Source organism: Chaetura pelagica, unplaced genomic scaffold, assembly GCF_000747805.2.
Source record: "Chaetura pelagica isolate M959 unplaced genomic scaffold, ChaPel_1.0 scaffold79, whole genome shotgun sequence".
In the NCBI taxonomy this organism is placed as follows: Eukaryota; Metazoa; Chordata; class Aves; order Apodiformes; family Apodidae; genus Chaetura; species Chaetura pelagica.
Window position 1 is genome coordinate 121876 of NW_009969339.1, and position 5129 is coordinate 127004.

Genomic DNA, 5129 nt, shown 5'->3' on the forward strand with positions numbered 1-5129 from the left:
CCCAGGGAGGGAGGCATTCCGGCTGCGGGGTGCCCCAGCAATGAATGCATGTGCTCCTGGCTGCGCAGCTGGCTCAGGTTTGGCCGCTGATGAGCTTGAATAGATGGCTTTTGGCTCGGGCTTGAAGATCCCCTATTGCCAGCCCATCCTGCTTTGGCTGCAGCTGCCTTGGGTTCCCTAGGAAACTTCAGTGCTGGCTTCAGTCCGGGCTGTGAGATGGCAGGAGGCAAGCAGGGCAGCTCAGCTCCCTCCCTGCCGCCTGGCACCGCCGGCAGCTTCAGCCCCGAGGAGCAGCAGAGCGCGGCGGCCTCAGTGCTGGGCACAGCGTGTCTGGGGTTGGGAAGGAAATAACTGTGACCCAGGAGGAGGAGGGAGACGCAGAGTCTGTGTAAGCAGGTTTCCTGAGGGTGGACCTGGCCTTTCCTAGGCTCCTTTCTGGTCCCTCTGGCTTAATCTGCCTTAATGAATGCAACAGGAGCGGGGCCAGGTCCGAGCTGCAGTGGGATGGTGGCTCCTGCCCTGCGGTTCTTTGCACCCTCCCCAGTGTGGGTTTGGGCTGTGCCACAGCGCCCAGGCATGGCTGGGGACTGTTCCCAGCAGAGCCTTGATGTTGCTGAGCATTTAATCCCATGGATGGGAGCTGTGCCCTGCTCCCTGCTTTTGGGGCCTGGAGTGAAACAGCTACACCCTGTAAGCCCAGGTCCCACTGAAGGCAGGTTTCTGCAGGGCAGTCCCCTGCAGCCTGCATTTCCCCCACCCCCTAATTTTCCACTTTTTCCCTCCCTGAAGATGGGAAATGTCACACATCAGGTTGTTGGTGAGTGTGTGGGGCAGGAATGTGTGCACCAGACTGAAACTGGGGAATGCTCTGTCTGCTGGGCACAGCGTTGTGACTCAGTGTCCTACACCCTGTGCTATGTATCACTGGCTGTGTTTGACCTCCTGCCTTTTGGAGTGGGAGAGATTCTATGAGGAAACATTGCCTGAGTGCATGAGGTCATGGGGATGTGACAGCCAGCTTCTGGATGCAGGGGATCAGACAGGCCTGGATGCACAGACATGTTGAATTTGCCTCTCTGTTTCTCCTGCCTTGGGTGGGCAGAATGAGGAGTCCATCATGTTGCTCACAGAGCACATGATTCTGGAAGGGCTCCCTATGTGTGCACAATCCTGTCCTGTTTCCCCCACTGCTCCAGTCTGCATGGACTTGGGAACTCAGGGAGCAGAAGGGGGGCAGAGCTCCTGTATCCTGCACTTGATGTGCTTCTGAGAAATGTGTTGCCCTGCCAGGAGAAGGATCAGGAGAACACCCCTGAGTGCATCTGCACAGCCTCTGCTTTCTCTCTGCCTGGAGGGGCTGCGTTCAAGCAGCTGCACTTGCCCTCAGCCCAGCTGTAATTTCAAAGGCAGTGTCCACATGCTGGGTCTGGCCACAACCACCTTGCACCTTTGCTGTCGCCCAATTTGCAGCCCAAGTCCCCCTCCTCTGTGCAGGAGGAGATGCTCCAGCAGGGGCTGCTCCCCTTTCCACATCCCTCCTCGCGTAGAGTAGCTTTGCATCTTGAGTAGCTCACCATTCTGTAGCAGCACTTAGGAGGATGCATGCTGGGAGTCAATGGGGTTAAAAGCAACTGTGTCACAGTGTGGCTCAAGAGTGAGCTGTGAAACCTCTTTCCTCCAGCTGTCCCTTGGCCAGCCGCTTGCTGGTGTCCTGAGCAGGCACTAGGCACTCTTCAGCTCATCCTGAACTGGGTCCCTGGGGAGCCGTGTCTCTGCCTGAGCTGTTCAGGAAAGATTCCCACCCCTTTCCTAATGAGACCGAGTGAGTAATAGAGATGATCCTCAGGGACAGTGTTGTAAGGAGTGCTACGTGCATGTTCAGGACCAGAGAGCAGGTCTCCACTAGCTTTTTCCCTGCTGTTGTGCAGCAGACGTTGATGCATGTCCCATCTTGACAGAAGAGATAAGCAAGCTGTGTGCTGATGGGAACTTGCCTGGCAGTTGCAGCCACTGGTCCTCCTCACATTTTTCAATTATCAGATCTCCTGCCTTGGCAAGTCTGTTTGTTGCACGGAGAATGGCAATGTGTTTGGGGCTATTTCACCCGATCTGGTGTGAGTGGCGTTCAAAGCATCCAGTTTGGAGCAAGTGTTCTCTATCCAGGAATCAGACTGCAGTTCAGTCTGAGTATCTGTTTTGCTGCTGAGGGCTCCTGGGGGGGAAGCAACATGAAGAAACCTGGGGGCAGCCAGAGGCACACAGCCAGATTCTGGCCTGTATCCTGCAGTGGTGGGGAAAATAATGATAGCAGCAAGAGGCACGACATGGAAGGAAAAGAAATCCAGAGAGAACAAACAGCCTAGCATGACTGCTGGGAATGCAAAATAAACATCCACTGTGGTCAAGTGAGGGCTTATGTACTACTGGCTATGTGGGATTGATCAGAAACAGGCTCATGGGAACAGTCCAGAGGAGGGACAGGAAGCCTGTATGGGGCTGGTCAGCAAAACAGGGTGTCTTCAAACGCACAGGACATCCCTTAGTGCCTATTATAGTGTTGGAAAGGGAGACGAGGTGTCCCAGCAGTGCAGAGCAGCTGCTGCCCTGCTCCCTGTGCTACTGTGTGGAGGTGAAACATCTCTGGGCAGTGTTATGACCCAACAGGCTCATGTGCTGGCTTCAAAAGCTCCTTCACCTGGTGTCAACTCTAAGCAAGGCTCTGGCTGTAGCCCATCACTGGGGAGCAGGGAAAAGTAATTTAGCACTCCTTGTGCTGGTGAGAGTTGGCTTTGCACTTCGGGTGTCCTCGGAGCGCCTGCCAGCAGGTCAGGTCCAGTTCTTTTCCCTGTGGCTTCCCCTGAAGGCCTGTGGGTTCTTGTATTTCTGGTGTTCCTCCCTCTGGAAGGGAGGAGAAGAACAGGGAGAGTGGGTTGTTTGGGCCTGGTCTTTTCTTAGTTCTCCTTCAGATGCCTGCAGTTCCCTCTTTAGATGCCCATTTCCCTCACTGAGTTAGTCATTTCAGGATTTTGATTGCATTTCTTTTGGCAGCCTTTTTTCCCATTTCCATCTGGTTTGGTTTTTTACCATTTCATTTTGCAGGGCCATCAAAGGGAGTTTGTTCAAGCTGATTTTGGAGCAACAGATAGTTTCGCCTTGACAACCCCTTACTATGCAGACCTCAGCCATGGCCTTAGATCCAGGGTGGGTCACCCCTTCAGTCCCCACAACCCAAATAGGTTGATCTTTTCGCTGCCAGTTGTTCTGCTGCCACTGCTTTAGCCAACCCCACAAGGCATTTGCTGCCATCCACAAGTCAGTGTAGAGATAGAGTCTCGGCCACCCCTCTCGCTCAGCAATGTCCAAAGCCAGCTGGATGGCTTTGACCTCTGCAAAAAACGGGACACCCTCTCAAAACTGATTGGTGGCAAGGTGGCTTTGTACTTCCCAGCGGGAATGAGGGATACTTGGCTTTAGTGACATGAGCATTGCTACTCTTCTTTCCAGCCCATGAGCTGTTAATTCTTGTGGTTTTTCAAAACTTGCTATTTCTCCCTTAGCTTCTTTCTTTCTTTCTTTCTTTCTTTCTTTCTTTCTTTCTTTCTTTCTTTCTTTCTTTCTTTCTTTCTTTCTTTCTTTCTTTCTTTCTTTCTTTCTTTCTTTCTTTCTTTCTTTCTTTCTTTCTTTCTTTCTTTCTTTCTTTCTTTCTTTCTTTCTTTCTTTCTTTCTTTCTTTCTTTCTTTCTTTCTTTCTTTCTTTCTTTCTTTCTTTCTTTCTTTCTTTCTTTCTTTCTTTCTTTCTTTCTTTCTTTCTTTCTTTCTTTCTTTCTTTCTTTCTTTCTTTCTTTCTTTCTTTCTTCCTTTCTTCCTTCCCTCTCTCTTTCTCTCTCTTCTTCTCTCTTCTCTCCTTCTCTCTCCTTCTCTTTCTCTCTCTCTCTTTCTCTCTCTTTTTCTTTCTCCTTCTCTCCTCTCCCTCTCTCCTCTCCGTCTCTCTCCTTCTCTCTCCTTCTCTCTCTCTCTCTTTCTCTTTTTCTTGGTCTTTCTTTCTTGCTCCTTCTCTCCCTCTCTCTCTTTTCTTTTCCAGTGGATCAGCCACCCTTGGCATCACGCCTCATGCGTGTGACTCAGACAGATTCTGCTTGTCTGAAGAATTCCCGTGAGTCCTCAGAGTTGTCCAACCCGCCCGGGCTCAGTGCTGGAGCCCACGAGAAACGCTCTCCAGAGCCGGTCGCTCAGTGCCGGGATGGAGCCGCTCGCCCTGCACCCCCGTGCTGGCCTGGGGGGTCGGGTCTGGGCTGCCTGCTCAGAGCTCAGAGGAAAGAGGACATGTGTGGTGTAAAGCTGCGTCTCTTCTTTCGCTTGTTCGAGTTCCAGCGGGTTGGCCTCACGCTGCCTTTGTTGTGGGAAATGGTCCCCTTGAAGCTGAGGGAGCCGGGCTTGGGAGCTTGCACTGTTGGAAGGCATCTGGTCATTTCAAATGCCTCTGGTTTTGGGCCTTAATTGGACCCACCTGAAGGCTAAGTTTTTTCAAGAGGCACTGAATGCCTCAGTACCTTCTGCTGGTAGTAGATGGTGTGGTGAGATACCAGCATCTCTCATACTCCAGCTGCACTAGCCAAGGAAGCCCAGCTTAATTTTAGCTTTTAGGACAGGTGTGCAAAGCTGTATTTGTTTGTTTGTTTATTTATTAGATCTGTCCATGGGAGCTTTAGGATGAGAATCTAAACAAGAAGAGGGTTTTTTTATTTCAATGTGAACTTGGTTGTCTGTGCCTCAGTTTCCCCATGTGAAGGTGAAGGGGCTGCCATCTTCCCTACTCAATGGTAGGATAAAGCTGTTGGAGATCTTAATCCTTTCATGCAAGAAGCAAGTGGAGCGTAAGACCTCACAAAGCTGATCATTTATGGAGAGCTCTTTGGAGAATTCTTTTCCCATTAAACTATTAATATCTCATCCAGCAAATCTGGGTAAAGCTGGGGGATCCCAAAAGTCCAGGCGAGGGAGAAGCTATGAACCTTCTGTGCATCCTCTCTTTGCCAGTAGGGAAGATTTCAACACAAATGCTTTTTTATCTCCAGGCATGTTTTTTGAAAGCCTTTCCCACAACCCACATTCCTGGCATGCCCCCATAGG